The sequence below is a fragment of the Meleagris gallopavo genome, chromosome 7 (genome assembly GCF_000146605.3).
Source record: "Meleagris gallopavo isolate NT-WF06-2002-E0010 breed Aviagen turkey brand Nicholas breeding stock chromosome 7, Turkey_5.1, whole genome shotgun sequence".
Taxonomy (NCBI): domain Eukaryota; kingdom Metazoa; phylum Chordata; class Aves; order Galliformes; family Phasianidae; genus Meleagris; species Meleagris gallopavo.
In genome coordinates this window covers 5364279-5385284 of record NC_015017.2, presented here as the reverse complement: position 1 = coordinate 5385284, position 21006 = coordinate 5364279, and the positions used below count along the sequence as shown (strand labels likewise).

At 39.1% G+C, this 21006-nt stretch overlaps 1 long non-coding RNA gene across 1 annotated transcript in view; it reads right to left on the bottom strand.

The window, feature by feature from the left end:
• LOC116216795 overlaps window positions 1–19070 on the bottom strand; it is a 75661-nt gene extending 56591 nt beyond the window's left edge. Inside the window, exons 1-2 of the long non-coding RNA XR_004160262.1 lie at window positions 18872–19070; window positions 18626–18760 (exon numbers count right to left, since the gene is read on the bottom strand). This is a non-coding gene — a long non-coding RNA (uncharacterized LOC116216795). The remainder of the gene's footprint in view (window positions 1–18625; window positions 18761–18871) is intronic.
• Window positions 19071–21006: the final 1936 nt, after the last annotated feature.

Genomic DNA, 21006 nt, shown 5'->3' with positions numbered 1-21006 from the left:
AAAAAAAAAAAAAAGCCTAAATATTATTCAGGTGGCAAGGCAGAGTTTGGAATTAAAGACTACTTTAGTACATCTCTGGGTCATTGTTTCACTTTCAGAGGACTGCAATTTTATAAGCACTAAGACTGCTAGCTGGTACTGTTGAATTGCCAGGCATCTTTAGTACAGTACTTCACACCTCCTCTGTCAGACTGGAAAAAACACCAATGCAACTGCACTTGTAATAATAGGTATTGTCCTTCTTACTTACACTGTGAATGTTTTCAGGGTAGAATTCTTTCCTCCACCGTAAGAAATTACATTTGAGTTCTTTTCACATAAGCTTATTCAGTGTTTAGAATCTTGATGTGAATGGTAAGGTATCATTATGCACCATTGTTATGATGATAATGGGAGTAGCTGTGTAGCTTACTTGTGACGTTTTTATGTTAATGCAGTGGTCAAAGCATACAGCATATTCAGAGATGGAAATAATTTCTTATTGTGAAGTACCCAATTCAGAAACTTTAAGAAATTTCATGCTTTCTTGATGAAACCCAACCAAATTGTCTGTATATTACAAATACTCAGAATAGTTACTATCTATTTAAAAGATTTTTATTCCCTGCTCTCCGAAACAGCAAAAGATCTTAATTTTTCCCCCTCCCCATCCATGCAGTTAAGCATCATCCCATTTCGATATACAAAAGCTACAGTTTGTTGTATTGCAGCATATCGTGAAACCAAATGCCAGAAAAAGTATAATATTTATACATAATGTTGCTCTCCATTGAGAAGTGTTTTGGATTTTAAAATACCATACAGGTAGGTGATGAATTTACGATCCAGCTCCTCCCAAAGTGGATTGTAACATTTTTTACATGCTCTGAGATCAGTTCTCCCTTCTCCTTCCTGAAATGCCCTTACTCAAGCCAGCTCTGCACTCCTCACAGCTTCTCTAGCTCTTTCTGCAGACACTGACAGGGCAAAGTATTACACCCGTAATCCAATATTCTGCTTTCTACAGTCAGCAGCAATTTTATTTTGGACAGTACACCTGTAAGAGGACCATCTCTAGATTTACTCTTTCTCTGACAACTAACAAGGCACAAAGAACAGGTCACAGAAAAGTTGCAATTATGTGTATTTTTTCCAGACTCACACACTTCCATTCTTTTCCTTACACACCCCAATATAAAACCAGCAGCATTTTTTTCATATCAGTATTTTTGCTTATTTCTTTCTGTTGGTTTTGAGTTACCCAAAATGATATGATGGGTGCCTCTGTGACCTTAGAGAACATTGAAGTTTAAAGGTACGTGTAAAAAGGAAAATATTCTTGGAGGCAACTGTTTGATTTTGGGTTTCATAGACTTCTTGCCTTTTATATGTATGCGTTTTTGCACTTGGGCAGACTTCTGTATTAAGGAGAATGCTTTAGTTTGACTTCTGTGTTCCCACTTAAAACAAAATGTTTAACATTTAGATAATCTACACTGTAAAATAAAAATTCAAATTACAGTCACAAAATCTAATGGAATCACATCATTTAAATTTACTGAAAAACTAAGGTCATACTGCTCAGCCTATAAAGGTTTAAAGTGGGAACATTAAAAGAAATAAGATGGAAAGAAAATGGGCAGTAAAACATTGGGAGAAACATGGATTGTTTTCTTTTTTCTTACTTAGAAAATATAGGTGGCAATAGGGGATACAAAAAGGTGCTCAGCGTGGGAATAATTCCAGAAATCCTCTCATCAGCTTCAGCAGAAGGAAATAATGGTAACGTTGAATGAGAAACAAACAAACAAAAACAACCAACACAAAGAACTCAGTACATAAGAGCTTGATGTCCCAGCTCTCCTTTGAGTTAAGAAGATTAAAAAAGATTTAAAAAATAAACAAACATATGTGAGGAAAATGGGAGAGAAAGAAAAAAGTAAAAAAGAAAATTGTCCCCTCAGAAAACAGCAGCCTGTGGTTCAATCACAGCCAAGGCCTCCTTACAATTTTTTCCTTGTAGAAATGCTGATTTGGCATTCTAAGATGAGCGATACTCATAGCATCCATGATGGTTGAAGAATTCAGGCAGTGTCCACCTGCTCTGGCCAGAAAGTGGCTTATGTATCTTAAGCCTTGAATATCACCTCTGCCGCAGCCTGGAAGATCACCAGCAACTTTTCTCTTCTCACAGGTAAAAAGTGACAGGACATGAGGAAACAGCCTCAAGTTGCACCAGAGGAGGTTTAGATGGCACTTCATGGAGATTATCTTCATGAGGAAGGCAGTCAAGCATTGGAATGAGCTGCGCTGGGTAGTGGTGGAGTCCCCATCTCTGGGGCTATTTAAGGAACAAGCGCACAAGACACTAAGGGACGTGGTCTAGCGACGGGACTCACAGGTCAGGTTGATGATTGGACTTCATGACCATGAAAGACTTTTCCAAACCAGACAGTTTTTGTGTGATTTCTATGACTGCCGGCCACTTCACTGCTGCTTGCAATTCAGCATTGCTGATACATACACACATACCCCCCTCAAGGCCAGGAGATCCAGTAATGCACTTTATATTCTTCTTTTAATAGCCATCAGGAGGCCCAGGGACTCCCTAGGTATTAATCCAATGCAGAGCTGTCAGCTCTCTGCCAGAACTTACTAACAGCACACAGCAGTGTCGCGTTGCTTGTAAATGATGAAAGATTGCCTAATTCTTCCCTCAAACATTCACATACATCTGAAGAGCACAAGAGATGGGTGACAAGTGACAAAGAATCAAAATGTTTTAAAGCAATACTTCATCCTGCAGGAAACAAAGAGCTTTGTGTGCCTGTCTTGGAGACTAAAGGAATATGTTCCAGAGTACAGAAATAAATTATAATTATCTGCATTCTGGCAGAACAAGAAGAGGAAGAAACAGGGTTCAGCAGAAGTAATACCTTCAGACTTTTTCTTAAAAACAACAACAACATAACACTCCTTTCCCAAATAACTACATTTTCCACCAAGACACCTAAGGGCTTATGCCATTTTAAACATAATTTATTAATGAGTTATCCCACTGAACAATTTGATAGCATCTCCTTCTTGCCATGCTTTCAAAAGGAAAGCTATCAAGCTATTCTGCAAGCCACCTCAGTCAATATACTTTCAAGGGTTTTTTAATGTGTTGTGTCAGGAGATAAATATCTTTTCATCTCCACTAAGTCAGATAAGGAGCCAAATACTTCAAGGAGACTGTTTGATATTCAAAACTTGGAAAAATAAATGACAACACATAAATTGTACCTAAATAGAAGAGCACAGCTATGCAGGTAGAACAGATTGTTTTCAAGATATTATACTCAAAAAAGACACTTTCTGGAAAGTAATAGTTTTCTCAGTTCTTAATTATTTTGGGTCATTTGTGAACAAAAAGCATTTTCTCTAAGGCAATGAGCTGAAAACACACACACACACACACACACACACAGAGTAATACATGAAAGTTTTCAGAGAATAACATCCCTTTTCCTATTCAGAAAACAACTTACTAGAATTGCTGAAGATAACTTCCTTGTTAGAGACACTAGAAAAATCAAGATCTCTAACAAATACAAACAAAAAATTGCTGGGGTATGCTTGTGCAACATAGCAGCAAAACTGATGAAGTACTGTAATTTTCCTATAGTCTGCACGGTTCAGTACAATAAGGAATTTGTTAGATACTCTGAACAATGCATCAGTACAGCTGAAGAACTGACCAAAATAACTTTAAAGGGAGAGAGGAGAATGTCCGTTCAAGCTCAAAAATAAATTTCTCACAAGCCACGTTTACTTCCCACATTAATTTTTCAGGTCACATTATAGTCAACTCTCAAAAAGCATATATTAGTTTTGAATGGAAGCCGAAAAATCTCTGATATTAAATGATAATACAGGATCAATCCAAACTACCAAATAAACAAGTCCATCTTGGGTAGGACACAGCTAAATCCAGCAGCAAGCAAACTCACTACATTCCCTCTTCTATCCCTATCAGAATTCACCTTATGCTCCTGACTTGGACAGCAGTTAAGGGTTACTACTGGTATCTCTGCAACAGCTGCACTATAATGTATGCTTAAAGTTTCTTCAGTAATAAACCTGTTTATCATCAGCATCCACAGAAGAGAACATTACAACATGGAATTTCACATACTTAAAAAGTCTGTTGAGTGTTTATTCTGATTTTTACAGTGGTCTAGGTTGATTGTTTTATTTCACTGCTATGGCTTTCAACAACCACAGTTTCACCAACTATGAAAACAGCATTAAAACCAAACTTTGTATTTCTTTATTTTATTTTGCCAAGACTTCTCATTTTCTGTCATACTGATCAGCTAATTTACTTATAAACCATTTAGTAACCTGGGCTGCATCAGAAGAATGACAGCAGGGTAAGTGAGGTCACTGCCCCTCTCTACCTGCCCTCGTGAGCCCTCAGCTGGTGTACTGCATCCAGGTCTGGGGCCTACAGTAAAGGAAAGATGTCAAATGTTTGAGAGGGTCCAGAGGAGGGCAATGAAGATGATCAGAAGGCTGGAGCACCTCTCCTATGAAGACAGGCTAAGGAACTGGGCTTGTTCAGCTTGGAGAAGAAAAGGAGAAGAAAAGCTATTGGGCACTCACCACTAAGAGAGTGGCGAGGCCCTGGCACAGGTTGCCCAGAGAGACTGCGGGTGTCCATCCCTGGAGATGTTCAAAGCCAGGCTGGATGGAGCCCTGAGCAAACTGACCAATCTAGCAGCTGGCTGCACATGGCAGGGAGGTTGGAACTTGCTGATTTTTGAGGTCCCTTCCAACCCAAGCCATTCTGTGACTCACATGTGCATCCTACAGGTAAATTACCAATCTGGAATCACAGGGTATCCTGATCTTATTCAGATTATATCATGCCTAGTCTGAAAAAGTATACACTACTTCATTAAGAAGTTTGTGTGATCAATTAACAAATTAGTTGCACTAATTAAAATCAATATTGTACTAATCCTTCCCCATAGACCCCCAAATGTTTAAGCATTCACATCTCATTGATGTGCTGTTTTCCTGCTAAATTTACAGGCAGCATTGGACGGATCTGCAGCGGTCCCTCCAATAAATTCATAGCTATATTTCCTCTTACAGAAGTAATACTGTCTTTCTACGACAGAGTACAAAAGCATGCTACTGACAGGAACATAGTTAAGTGCACTTTAAATACTTCTCAATAAGCAGTGCTGAATGCCCTGAACTCAAGGCCCATAAAATGTACTTGTGGTTTTACTAGCCTAGGACTAGAAAAAAATAGAACCACATCATCCAGCATCTCATATAAACTAATTATCTCTACTGAAAGCAATTTAGTTTGGTGCATTGTTACCGAAGTCACACATACAGCATTTGGACTGCTGGAAGACAGAGATGCAGAAAGTAAAGAGGGTAGGAGGTAGCATCTCCTATATGTGCAAGTGGACACAGCCTATTAGCCTACATGTAACTGAGGCTTAGGACAAGGGAGTGTCATTTTAAAAGTAAAGTAGATTATTAACTAAGATACCTCAATTACAAAGCCAACTAGACTTGGAACTTCAGGATTTGCCCGTGGAAAAGGCAAACTTCAAATTTCTACCTAGAACTCCCATCTTTCAGCTCCTGAAAAAGGAGTTTCAAATGTAAATGAATGAAAAACTACGACCAGAAAGAAATGTGGGATAAATAGGAGCTAGTAGTAGAAAATAGCAACCAGCAGAACTGAAATGCTAGTCACATAAGTCATAGCAGATAGAGACAACAAACACCCCATGTCATATTCTGCTTAAAGAAATAAAGAAAACCTAAGAAAGGTTGGGGGAGAACTCTTCAGCCAAGTGTTTCTGTAAGACAGACATCAACGGAAGAAGAAACCTTTCCTGCCTATTAGGCACAGGATAAATCGTGCAGTGAAAATAAGACAAGTAATTTGCTTCATATTTCTGTGCGACGATCTCAGGAGAAAAGGTGAGTGAAATAGTGGAAATACAAGGAAAAAAGAAAATTATATCATTACAACTGAAAGATGAACAAAAGTCAGAGCAAAATAAATCCATGAATCTAGTCATGAAATTACGGATCAGGTAGCAAGGTTCTCTCTCTCTCTCTCTCATAATTGTCTGGATCACTGTAAGTATTATGTATATGACCTTGTAACCTGATATAAATATATATATTTAAAACATATATCAAAATCAGCAAGTCTTATGGGGCTAGAGACTAACAGTACTCGTATTTAAGTGCAAAGAGAGACAAGAGAGTGATCAGGACCGTTTACGTGGCTGCTGAACTGATTGCATTAGGATGGCAGAGCAGCATTTCATTTTCCCGAGAAAAGCCTGTAGGTATCCACCCTGTCAAGTAAAATTTAACTTTGACAAATGGTGCACTAAGTACTGTGTTTATATGACACCTGCCCTACACACAGAATAATTCTAGCTTTTCGTCTAAGATTTTGTCTTGCATAAGCTAATGAAACTAAAATGTACTATAATGTAACCTGGCTAAAGCAAACACTGGTACGCTGAAAGTAACAAACACAGCTCTTATCAAAGGCTGCTCATCAGTTTTAGGAAGACAATCAGCTGCCAAGTTTTGGAGTTGGATTGAACCATAAAGTTTAAGCAAGCTTACAGTTGTGTTTTGTTTTTTTTTCCTCTTAATTTGTTGTCCATTTTTATTTCTTAAAACCCAGATATTTAGCACCAGCCAAAATGTGATGTTTTTGATATTAAAAACAGCACACTTATGTTACTCAACTGTCATTCTTAAAGATCATTTCAACTAAAATAAAAACCACCACCGAAGGAAACAAGAAGATGTCAAGTCAAACTAAATTGTATTTGAAAGCAATAGTGAGGCTTCCTCAAATTCTCAAGTTTTTCAGAGCTGTTTTCCCTTGTTTTCCTTCACCTGGAGTGGCAGAGAGCAGCAAGCAAACTGCACTTACCACAGAAGTAACACATTCACATGGAATTTTACAAGCACAAACTATTTCTGAATCAGGTATAGATAATCCTGTGGTATATCAAGTGATTTTTCCAGTCACACCAAAAAGCTACTTTTAGTAGTCCTTATTCTCTTAATAGCAACTCTTTTACATAAGCTACTCTAAAAGACTCTGGAAGATACTCCATCCTTGAAAGTTCTCTGTGGTTGGTTAACAACAGTAGCCATGGGTTTTTGTCTCATCTCAAACAAGAGTTGTCACCTAAAGTTCATAAAAAACATGACAGATCTGCACAGTGATATTCAACTGCCCTACTTCACAGAGCTTCTTTGTAGAAATAATACGTTCACGCTGTTTTTCTACTCCTATAAGAGGTATTGACTACTCTATTTTAATTTACTTTAATTATGAAAAATAGTTTAAAGCTAAAAAAAATAATAATTACTTTGAGGTACCTAAAATAACAAATTAGACTGTCGGCATTGCACATGGCAAGCAAGCTTCCCCTCCCTCATCTCCAAATAAGCAGCAGTGACAGCTTTGCTACAGTGGCATTCATCACTTGCTTCAGGCACTCAATTTTTTGATCAGTGCGGCTGATATGGTAGATTTAACCTGAGACATAAGAAGTTAAAAGAAACAGGGTGTGATGGAACTGACAAAATGTGCATGTGGAAAAAAAAAAAACATTCAGATCATGATTCTGAGGGAGGGACATGGCTCAGCGGGCATAGGGAGGATGGGCTGACGGATGGATTGATGATCTTAGAGGTCTTTTCCAGTCTCAATGGTTCTATCATCCTATGAAAAGGATTTGATCAAACAGAAGCCATCGAAAAAATACTTTCACAAAAAAAAAAAAAGGGAAGGTTTTAGTTTCACTAGCTGAATTAATTTACTGTATTGAAACAGAAATATTTCAATATTTACAATTAGATTTAGGTGAGACTGTTACCCTTTGAATCCAGTCATTCTTACCAGTACTTCCTGCATACAATGTTCAGATACAAGTCAAAAATCAACTGAATGATTTCTATGGAAATTTCCATAGCAGATCAGGCCTTAACTCTGCTTCCTCCCAAGCCAGTGAATAGTCCTTCGCAACTCGAATAGGATTCTTACTCCATTTTCACCAGTTACACCAATATTGCTGGTAAGGTGAAACTCCCAATTGCATTTATCAGTACAGGCGAGGGAAGGAGGGAAGGAGGGAAGGAGGGAAGGAGGGAAGGAGGGAAGGAGGGAAGGAGGGAAGGAGGGAAGGAGGGAAGGAGGGAAGGAGGGAAGGAGGGATCCAAAACCAGTTATGTGGACCTACAAGGTACAACTTGGGAATGCAAGGAACATCACACTGATGCCAGCACACTGCCAGCATTTTGAGGCTTTATACAAGCCTTGTGTTGACAGTCTCCAGGTACTGCTCAGCTCAAAATCTGGATTTCAAAATTCTTCTGAACTGTAATTTCCAGGTTAATGGTCTTAAAATGAGAGTCACCTGGGGATCCCTTTTTAGGGAGATTATCATTGCTATGATTTTGGTGTCTTTGGCAAAAAAACTGTTTCTAAAAGCATCACCCTTATGAAACCATTGATGTTAAACAACAGATACTGCAGCAGGGGCTGATCAGGACCAGCTGATGCTTTTCACATGATTTGCAATTTCCTAGCTCAAAGTAATTCTTTGTTACTGGCATTGATGACTCAAAGATCAGACATATTGTGAAAACTGCACATTTCCTGAGGTCAAGGGCATGAGATCTAAGCAGCAATAGAAAGTAAATAAATCAATGATGAAGTATTCAGAGAATACACAGCTATCATCACAGATAGTCTTTTTTTTTTTTTTTTTAAATTCCCGTTGGCCATGTTCTTGTTTATATAAAGCTGTACATAACATTTCTACCAGTGAGCACTATCAGCTCAGGAAAGGTGTCTTAATAAACTGCAAATACAATTTATTTTTATGTTAAAGCTTAAACAGATTAATCTATTTCTAACCTTGTATGCTAACAACTTGGTTCTTTCCCATAACATTACTGACATTGTCATAATACTACTTGATTTATACAACACCAAACAGCAGTTGAAAGATGGACAGAGAGATGCAACTGTATCCAACAGAAGTTTTCAGAGAATTGAATCTTTTTCAGTTGCACTGTAACATTTCTGAGTTTTAACAGCTGAGGTGTTAACGTTAAATAAAATTGATATTGCTGGGCTGAGCAATAAATACATCTTCCCCTCTACGCAGCACATAACAGAATGGGAATTGCAAAGAAGCCTGCACAACACAGGGTTTTTGCAGCTTGAGAAACAACACTGCATACGTACTTTAATTACTTAGAAAGCAGATAAGAAAATCCACGTTTCTTCAGTTACTCCATCCAGTATGGTAAAGTTAAAAATAGAAATAGAAGGCACATAGATAAGCACGTAGATAAGCATATGCCTGGACTTACCTGACATCTCTCTCTAGTGCTAGATAGTCATATAAGCATTTAGGATGGGAGAGAGAACTCCCCTTCATGCAGCCACATATCACAGCTCCCACCCCGCTGACAAACGTGCTGCATAAACCCTCTGACCTATTCCCCATGTTAAAATAGCAGGGTTTGGGGCCAACACAAGCACCTGGAGACAATGACAGGCTGCACACTGGAACTGAAAGCATCTTCTTCCCACTTCTGGCAAGAAGCACTGCTGGCTGGCAACCACCTGAGCACCCACAACCAGCACAGATGTACTAAAGTGCTTTAATGCCCACATGGCTCCTACTACTGCTCTGAGCAAGAGCACCCTCTGTCAGGAGACCCAAAGCTGAAATTTAAATGGGTTTCTCCAAGAGAAATGGTGTCTGCATCTCTCTCAGGAACTATTGTGGTTTCCCCCTGCTTAGAAGAAACTTGAAGATCTTCAGCACAGATTAATCCACATTCTGCAGGTTATCACTCTTACCACTGTAGCTTGCAAATGATTTGTAGGACTGCATCCACATTAATCAAAACTACAGAGACACTACAGATTTATTTATTTTTTAATAAGAAATACTAAGTTCTTACTTTTCGACTCGTCTTCCTCTCCAGCCTTAGCCAACTACAGAGGTCTCCAGCACAGCTCCCACACTGCACAGGGAAATATTACTGTCCTGTTCAGCTTCAGGATAAAGATGATTCAGGTTTTGCTTTGACTGACGGTACTCATCTACTTCAGTGCTGACAAACAGCCCTCTCAAGCCTAAGTCCCAGGATAACACCATAATCTTTCTCTTTTAGAAGTTCTGGTTGCAAAGGTGAGGCAAAAATGCAGATGAACTGCCCAATGAATAAGCCTGAAGATTTCTGCTAAATGAGATTTCTGCCTATGCTGTGATGTGTAAGTGCAGAACACCTCCCGCACTGCTGCCACTTCCATCTCTGCATACCACAGGAAGTCAGTCTGGGGAAGAGCACAGCTATCATCTCTCCTCACGTCCTAACAATCCGTCACAAGTCAGCTATAAAATAAGGTGACCCAAGAGAACGAAGCCAGAGAGAGCATTCAGACATCACTTATATTGACAGATGAAGATTCGGCGTTATTAAAATAGCCTAGCAAATATTTAATGCTCCACCAGCCAGTTGGATACTCTGTCAAGGCTGCTCCCACCCGCCCTTCAGAGAGGACTTCCACCCAAAGTATTTTGCTCCAGGTGTCACACAGTTTACTGCATTCAGACCCAGTCAAAACAAAATTTTCTAGAGAAAAAATAAAAGATATATCAAAAAGAAAGGAAAGGTCTAAATGCTTTGCTACCAAGACAGCAGACATTGCTGCTTTCCTTTTCTCAGGAGTCACTTTACCAATCTGACAACTTCAATTTAGTATGCCTTTCCCCTTTAAAGGAGAGCTCATTTTTCCCTACTGGTGCTACTTGCTTTCACTATACAATCTTATGGTGGTATTTCAGCTTGGAGAGGTAAAGCTGTTAGCTCCCTAAAGCCAGTCATATGGCCACAGTAGTGTAAACACTCCTTGATACATCTGTCTGCATGGAGGCTGCTACCCATGAAAGAGAATATGTTGTGTTTTCTATTTCAGGTCCCACGTATGTTGGTGAATGTCATCATGTTCATTGCAACACCATCCCATGAGTGACAATGTCAATACACGCAGGAGGAAGTTTCAATATCCATCACTTGGATTTTAATTTTCAATCTCAGACCTCACAGCACCAACAATGATGATTAGTGACTTTTTTTTTCCCCCTTATTCTATCCTTCTAAAAAGCCATAGCACTCGCAGGGAAGCAACCTGTTCCAAAGAGCAAAGGCTAAGCTAGCAACACAGCTCGGATCTCCCTAAGACTGATGCAACAGAGAAGAGGGCAGTGGGTTCTCCAGGTGACCCCGCCATTGCACTCTGTGTGTTCAGTGGGGGTTTGGGGTGTATTTCATGGAAGTTGCTCTGACCTCACGATTGCATCCATCAGCACAGGCCTTTTCATCTCAGTAGAACTGACAATATAAAAATATGGTTGTTAAAAACAAGTGGATATGCCTGTGCATAAGCATGTGTTTCACAACAAGGCAGCAACATTTACAGAACTTGTTCTTCCTGCTTTCTTTTCCAGAAGAAGCATGGATTTTCTTTTACAGCATAGCTTATAAAACATCTCTTTGAAATCCATAACATGCTGCAGAAGCTGACATGTTCATAATGAATAGTTGTCTCCTACAGATTTATTTCTACTTGATTCTTTAAGTGGAGCACATGGCAACAGGCTTACACAGAAGTGAGCTAAAAGCAGATATTTTTCAAGCGAGGACTGTTGTCTTGCATAGCTCTGAACTAAGTGTGTCTGCTTTCTAAATATGGAGTTGGGATTTTAAAACCACAGATACAGGTTTGTTTATCAAGAATGTTTACAAGGATAAGTACTGCATGTAGTTCTACACCACGTCACTTCATCCCAAACCAAAGTAACCAAAGCAACTGTGTCAAGTTTTGGACTTGTATTATGCCATGGAATCTTCTTTTAAATGAAGGTTGGTTTCAAGTTAGATTCAGGTAAGTATTTTAAAACATAACAAAACGGCCACATTACACTTAAGGAATTGTATTTAAGAGGGTCATCTGCTCTCCTTGAACACCTCATTTTGAAGGCACAGTCACCCAATTTTAACTGTTAATTCACAGTGAATTTATATCATTGAGTATCATAAGCTCCTGGAAACACATCGCCTAAGATTAAAAAGTTGGGAATGATAAATATGTTCTTACAGGATTGAAAACACGTTTTATTTACTCAGTTGCCAAATCCTGAGAATACTGACCTTGAGATATTAGTAAAAAAAAAAAAAAGAAACTCTGTTATGTTAATGCTCAAAATATTTTTAAAGATTTGTTTCGATGACTACATTCTCACTATACTTATTCATCTTGCCGTTAACATTATCATCATTATTAAGGCTTATTAGATCTGCATTAGTATTCTCTGTCTTTATTAGCAATATCAAAATGATAGTGGAAAATTTCAAATAAGCCTTTGAAAAGCTACATGGATTAAGAAATCCCCTGAAAGTCCTTCTCTGAAAAGGTCACCCTTATGGCCAACTCCTCTATGTACTCAGAACTGACTGCGGCATTCAGCAAGTTCCATTCTCCACCTAAATTATTCAGCACCTGCAGGAAGCCATCCAGAAAGTCTTCCTCACTGCTCAACGTGAAGCTAAGTGGCACATGGATGAATGTTAGAGATAGCAAATATTCTAACATCCAGCCCAAAGTAGTACCAGAAACAGCTGGCTGAACTCTGACATGAAAACCAGGCTTAGAGAGAAGACAAACACACTTTAAGACTTCAAAAGAGTAAAAACTTGAAGAAATGGAGTTTTGCAGGTCTCTTGAATAACCACTTCACATAGGACTCACTCTTAGAAATACTTAGTGACTGACTCACCTAGAGCGCATTTGCAAGAGGGTGCACGCTCAGGTCATTTCTTTTGGGCAGTGACACATGGCTGGTCCTGTGCAAAGCCAGGAGTTATACTCATGGATCTTTATGGATCTCTTCCAACTCAGAATATTCTATATTTTAATTCTGTATTCACTGATTTCTTTTACATACTAAATGCAGTACTGCCACACAAAAGCATAACAAGTGGAACAGTCGTACACGATCAAGAAAATCCAACTCTGCTCCAACTCATGCTGCACTACCTCATTAAGGGAAAAAGATGGTACACCTAAAACCATTAAACCTTCAAATGGCACTGAGCAAGGACAAGAGGTTTCTAGACCACTGCCCTCCTCTCTAACCACCTGTGAGAAAAAATGAAGTTAAGTCAACTGGCATCGACATGATCTCATGCAAACTGCTCCAGAGTGGATAGATGAGGATAATCAGATTAGTGCTCAGTAATGCTCAGCCTTGTAGGAAGGAATAATATATAAATCTTTTAAAAATACACGTTAGCCTGTAAAGCAGGACTATTAATGCAGTGACCACACACTTTAAGATTTACCCGATGACAGCATACCACGATAAAATGAAATACTATCACAAAATGAAGTTGAATGAGTACCTGTATAATAAACAAAAAAAATGACTTCATACTGTAAAACATAGCAATTTGTGGAAAGAAATATACATTTTACTCAAATAATCAAAACTCTTAAGAAAATTGAAGCACTCCTTTTGTTATTATCTGACCTCCATCAAACCTTTCTATACTCCATAATGCAACTATAAATCTTCTCCATTAAATTAAGATAATTGAATAATTTTATCTTCCAAAAATGATTAAAGGTCACTTTTTTATTACATTTAGAACTCAAAGAATTCAAATTATTTCTTTTATATCTGCTATCATCTTCCTTTCTGTTCTAATGACATTTTCCTTTACCATTTTACTTACATTTCTATATGATGTATGTTGTTAATAATTAATTGGATCACAAACATACCAAGTATTAATGTATTTTCAAGTGCAAAAATTAGATTGTTTTACTTTCCCCATGTAAGAAATGCAGTCCAGAAATAATTTTGCATTGTATTCTTTAAAGGCCATTTATGGCAGCAGATATGAAAAGAACCCTCCTACTTTTTTTCTTTAAAAAAAGCCATACATCATTAACCAGCCACACATCATTTTACTTCAGTTAGGTAATTGAGTAAATTTATCAGCTTTTATACATTAAAGCAGCAATTTTTAATAAAGACTCAGTTGTCAAAAACAGCAACCGAAATCATTTTTGATTTTTTAAAGTTGACTTTCTAGTCTTAATTAAAGGACTGTTTAAAAGGTTGTATTGTTTGGTCAATGCACTCATTGACTTTGCATGCTTTAGCACTCATACAATTAATTCTGTATCTCATCTCTGCTGAGGACTGGAAGTACTGGAGGCACGACACTCTCGATAGCAAAAGCAGCAAAGAGTCCAAGTGTTTTTGCCAGATCTCAAACACATCCAGCTCTTCACCGCGAGTTTTGTTACTGGCACAATTCCTTACAGGATCAAATCTAACAGAACAGATCATAAATTCACTGCAAGGAAATAAACAACAGGGGGGAGGGCAACAAAAAATCCTTCTTAAATACACCACACCTACACCAAAGCCACAGTTGTCTGCAACTTCTCTGCTTCATCAGTTGTCCGGCTCCTCCCTAAAACCTCAGTCCTCAACGAGCCACCAGTAGCTGCATCACCTATCCTCCTTTTCACATTATTTGTTATGCCCCTGAATTTGCTGCTTCTTCATCTGTTACCAACAGTGTCACTTGACAGTCCTTGCTATTGAAAAGTTTCCAAACAGATAGAATACACCACTCAGATAGCATCCTTTCTTCCACCTTCAACCTGAAGTAGGCCCGCTGTGACTTGCATAACATTGCACCTCTCTGTCTCCCATGCTTTTCTCATCCATCTGTCCCGAGTAGTTTTGGTTTCCCATTTTCTTTGGCATTCACCTACGCGTATCTTGTACTTAAATTACCACTTGCCAATCCATTTAAACCCTGCAGATCTACATTTCAGAGTTTACTTCTGCTCAAAGAATGCAAGTGCTCCAAAGCTGGCAGACAACTGACAGCACCATTGCACCGCCTTGACTCAAGACAGATTTACTAAGCCATCTCGTCTGACAATTTATTGCAGCAAAAGCTGGTTGTTTTTCACTTCTTTTCAGTGGCTCTCTTGCCAGAAGACTTAAGCTAGTTGTAAAACCCGCCCGCAGAGAAGATGCTATAGATGATGCCTTGGGCAGTGACTCACCCCTCCATCACTCCCTTCTCCTATGGCTACAATGGCAGATATAAGGGCAGCAGCCTTGTGAATGCCAAGACTCAGCCCAAAACTATTAACTCGTGCTTGCTGAATGTCTCTGCAAGAGAAAATAGATAGAATAAAAAGGAAATCTCTGCACCACCACCGTATGGCCAGAAAGCTAATGAGCATCACTCTACAAGAAAAAAATGAGCTTAGCAAGCAGCCAATACAGGTGAAGTACTCATTAACCATCTTCTCTCTACAAACCAAGAAATACTACATTATTAAAATATTAATACTCAAACAGAGGCACTGCAACAACACTATCATCTTTGAGCAAAGCAGCGCCCTGGCCTTTTTAAGGTACACCTCAACATCATTATGGAAGTTTAAAGCAATTTGTAGTGAGATAAGACAGCAAGAGAATGAGCACGCTCCCACGCCCAGCCTGCAATTCCCACAAGTGAGTTGCTTTACAGGAATTTATTGATTCACTACTGACATGTACACTACATTGTGTTTCAGACTAGATCTTGACCCTGATTTGGAATAAAGCATACGCAGAAGTAGGAGCTTTTGTAAGCAGATGATTAATTTAAACTCTTTTCTAGATTCCAATAGTCACAATACGACCACCTCAACAAAGAATAGCAGCATACACAGCTCTTTACTAACTTAACACATGCAAGTAGTTACAGGAAAAGGCTAATTCACTCCTGGCAGTTAATAAAACAAAACCGCTATTCTTAGTGTTCATTATAGTAGTATCTAAGCACGTTATTGTACTGACAACAACAGGAATTTGGATGATTTACTTTTCAAGGCCACTCAACTTGAAAAGATCTGGTGTTCATAAAGAAAAATCTCAAATCTACTTGATTCTTCTCTCTATTGCAGTGAAAGCAGGGCAAAATCTGCAACCTCAGATATCCTCCTAGGAGATCCCTATTAGCATAACGAACCACTGAGGCACAGACCAGTGTTATGGCTAACAGCCACAATCCCACTGAGTGAGCAGAGTGTCCTCTCTCTTGACAAAGCTCTGCTCACTGTCTCTAATAGAAGACTTCACAGCCACAGGATAGCACAGTTTAGCATCAACAGAGGACTTGGAAATTGCTCTTCTGACTCCGGGTTCTAGTCACCAAGTAAGATGAGATAGAAGATGCTGCTGGCTCAAACTATGCCATTTTATTTTCCTTCGTTAAGCTACAAAATGTCAATTGTAATCTAGCATTTAGCGTTATTTTAGGATAATCTTTCTCTGACATTTTCAGTGAGACTTTATTTGCAGACTTATGATTGGAAAATATCATTTTAGGCTAATCTTTCTTTTGACATGTTTATGAAAAGGCAAGATGCTTATGTGTTTTTACTTCCTCTCTGTGCCACTCTCAGAGAATCAAGAAAGGCCAAGGCATAAATTGCAAACACAGTGTTTGTTCCCCTCACGTCAAATGGGCAAAGGTAAGGAAATGCAGAATCTCTGGGTCCTTTCAAATGTACTCCTGTTTCTGAACTGAGATGGGACCGTCTGTTAGGGACATCAACACACATCATTTATAGGTATCATCTAACGCCTCCTTCTTTTATTTCATAAAGTTTTAAATGTCAAGTGATCCCCTACAGAAAAAGAAAAGCCTCCTCAGATAGTTTTCCAAATATTAAAGCCACATGTGGATAATACTAATGTTATTAACTGATTCCATAGCAGACAACTCAATACTGCTGCTTTACATACCTACGTACAAGGTGCCCGTGCACCACTGTATGCCAGAGTCGAAGTCATAGTGAGAGTCTAATGTTTGCATCATCGGCCTTTTGGGAAATTCTGCTAAAGCTACTACTTAATTCATTATTTTTTAATTCACATTTTTTAAGCAGCAATGTTGACATTTATATATTAAAGTGTTTAAATATTAAAACCCACTCTCTATACATAATTAGTGAATTTAGATAACATAGACAGGCTGGAATCATTAAGAATAAAAAGTATGATAACGTCAGAAATGCCTGTCTGAACTAAACTGAACAAAGCACATCCTTTGAGATGAAGTAGAAATGGATAAACTCAGGGTACAGAGTTGAAAATCACAACAATGAAATTAAAAACTTAGATCTGAAAAGCCAGCAGCCTTTTTCAAAGTATCTTTCGGAATGTAAGCGTATTTTCTCTTCTTTCCTTAACAAGAAGTATTTCCTATTATTACTCTAACAATACAAAACCAATGACAATATTTTTCTCATAGAGTGAGAATGCTTCAGTTTTTGAGTTGTCTAAACCTACGCATTAGTAAAAATAAGCTTTTCCAAAGAGTGTTTTAATAGCAAGCATATCAAGATAATGAAAGAATTAAAAAAAATTGTGCGTCTTTCTCTCACTCCCTCATAACCCAACCATAGAAATTAAGCAATTTCATCCTTGGCGAGCTGCTAAACATGCTAAAAACTACTCTTACGGTTTTACTGCTGGAACATAAATGCCAAAGAGGTTAAAGCTTATACCATGCTATACAAGATGCATCCAGATAGAAAGCATTCGCTGCCATACGAAGCAGAGCTGTTCATATCACCATGGGTGTTAGAGGAGCAACAGAAAGCTATAATACCTTCTATTAGGACAGGAGCACACTTGTAACGGCATTTTTAAGATCTTGTTTAAAAAAGCAAAGTAAAAGAGAAGGTGGCTCACCCTTTCTGACAACTACCAACATCTTGAGAAGAGCACAATCTCTAAAGAGAGACGTTGCACCCCCAGCTGCTAACACTTAAATGAGGGTAAGCAGGGGTTCCAGTCACTCACATATATTACTTGCACCTGAGCTCTCTGGGTTAGCCATGCCTTCTCACTTAGTGCTCAAGCACTAGTTCAAGCAGTAACCTAGCAATTGTCATAGATTATCTCAGCTATGAAGCACTTAGCTACAGCCATACTCTATTGGTGCTTTCAGTGCCAAGTATGGTGTCTATCCAAATGAAAAATAAAATGTTGGCATTTACAGCTTGAAGTACACTTGGGATCTAAAGATAAATATCATAATAGTAATGAAGTTTGTTATTCCTTTTTTATTTGAGAGAAAAGTCTCAATATGCTTAAAAAACACATTGCATACTGACATCCTCAAAGCATTCCATCCAGTGCCTGCTTACGCATCCTGTCTTTAAGGGACTCCAGTTAATATAGATTTAATTTTTTTCCTCAGTCAGCAGATAAAAACCGCAACTTATGTTAGTCATACTACACTGAATTCAGTTTTGCTCAAGATAGTTGCATCTCGGCTTTCTGGAGAAAGACTGGGAGTGAAGCCATCCTTACCTTGCATTTGCTCAGCAAGCCCGCTAACTCATCTCAAATTAGAATCATAGTCAATATATAAATCAAAGAGTCAAAACATTATAGGAGACAGAACACACATGACTCACCTGCTGTGAATCAATCAAGCTGCCTTGTGACTCCCAGGTAGTTCCAGCAGTAAGCTAGGCAGCAAGTGACTCCATGTATCTTATGTGACGAGCAACACAAGTAGTTCTCAGCCTCAGTAGTGAAGAATTCTATCCCTATAAAAAAGAATAAGATCGTTTTTTTTCTTTAACTAGCTAGAAAACAAATATATCAATAGTTTACCTCCAGTTAATGAACCAGCTCTTTACATACTCAAAGTAGCTCACCAGAAAACACTATCAAGTTGATAATATCCAGTGTAAATTCATCACAAGTGTGAGTTGAAGATCATTGATAGCTGAAATTTGAAAAAGCAACAAAGGACCGCTATCTCACAAGCAGCTCTAAAACACCATTTCTGTGCTCACTCAATCAGTGACCAGCCTGTACTGCTGCTAGAATAAATGAGTGTTGATGCAAGGTGGCTTCAATCAACATCAGTTGCCAATGAGCTCAAGACACTGGTGTAATTACTATAGACAGCTGGGCAAAGGGGTGTGAACAGCCACACAAAATCTGTCTTAAGAGTTTGTCTTCACATTAAGATCCTGAAGTTCTATAGCAACTCTGCGTTTAGATATCTTTATGATAATAATCCATTTGCAGTTAGAGGACTAAAAAGGACATTTTAAAACTATTATTAGGATTTAGTTATTTTGTACAATGCTCTGTGTTGTTTAGGATGTTGTTTGAGAATTTTCTCTATCCTGTGTGAACTCAAATATATCTGCATCTTCACAGTAGGTTTTTGACTCTGAAAAGAAAGCATTGTCATCCTAGTGAGCAATGCATAAATCTGTCATATGTTAGCAAGGTCATCTAAATTCATGCCACTATCATCAACGTGTGAGTTTTCTTCCCACCCATTTGAGCACTGCTATTTGCTCTAGGGCCAATGACAGACTGAATGGCCATTTTTGGTGAAGCTACAGCCAAAGGCAGAGTAACATCACTGTAAAGAAGTTACCCACTGAGAACATTATGTAATCTCTGTTATTATTTCTTTATTTTGCAGAGTCTGTGCAGAGATAGTCAAACAATGTAAAATTCAGGGAGGATTTTCTTTTTAAATTATTTTCTGCACAAGTTTTCAGTCTCCCTGTGAGATATACAACTGTTCTACATTGTTATCTGACAATACAAACCCTTAAAAGCAATTGTTTTCCTCTGGAGGGAAGGAAGGTGGATGAAGAACCAGATAGGCTGGTTTCCCCTAATGCATGGGTCTCCAAACTTTTAGCTTCCCTAGGTCTCTTGGGATGAAGAGGTATTGTCTTGGGTTGCCTATGATTTATTTCCATGAAAACTACAACTAATACAAAGAGCTATTTGATAGAGCAAATGCTCAGCTACAAGATGCAATTCAACATAGTCACCACCACCAGCTGTGCATTTTTGCTAGCAATGAACAGGAGCCTCCGTGAGCACTCATAAAACATCTGCACCAGTGGAAGTGACCCATTGTCACTGCTGCTAAAACACACTACCCACTGCCTCACTGTGCTTGCATCCACTGTTTGGTTTCCATAAATGTTCAGCGAGTATCAATGAATGTCGATGGGTGCCATTTTTTCCATATGGAGGAATTCAGTGATACACCTTTGCTTCATCTCCACTTCCATGTCAGCCACCATTTTGTCAGCCTGCCCCTCTGCTGCCATCTGTCACACAGCAACAAACTGGAGTGAACTGTTGGTGGGAAGGTTCAACCTGTACTGCCATACCACCAAACATCCACCTCTGACATCATGGGCCAACAGAATAAAACAGGAGGCAGTACTTTTGGAGTAGTCTTCAAAAATCTATAATTAATGTATATATGTAACAAAACTCCTCATGGTGGCCTGCAGCTCCCTCAGGATGGTCTGCAACTCCCTCAGGGCATCCCGCAGCTCCATCATGGCAGCCTCCAACCTGCAGCTCCCTCAGGGCAGTCTACACCTCCCTCATGGTGGCCTGCAGCTCCATCACGGCGGCTCGCAGCTCCACTGTGGTAGCCTGCAGTTCTATTATGGTGGTCTGCAGCTCCTTCATGCTGATCTACAGCTCCATCATGGCATCCTGCAGCTCCCTCAGAGCAGCTCATAGCTCCATCATGGCAGCTCATAGCTCCATCATGGCAGCTCATAGCTCCATCATGGCGGCTCACAGCTCCATCATGGCGGCCCACAGCCCCGTTGTGGTGGCCTGCAGCTCTCTCAGAGCAGCCAACAGCTCCATCATGGCGGCGTGAAATTCCCTCAGGACTGCCTGCAGCTCCATCATGGCGGCCTGAAATTCCCTCAGGACTGCCTGCAGCTCCATCATGGCGGCGTGAAATTCCCTGAGGGCTGCCTGCAGCTCAATCATGGTGCCCTGAAAT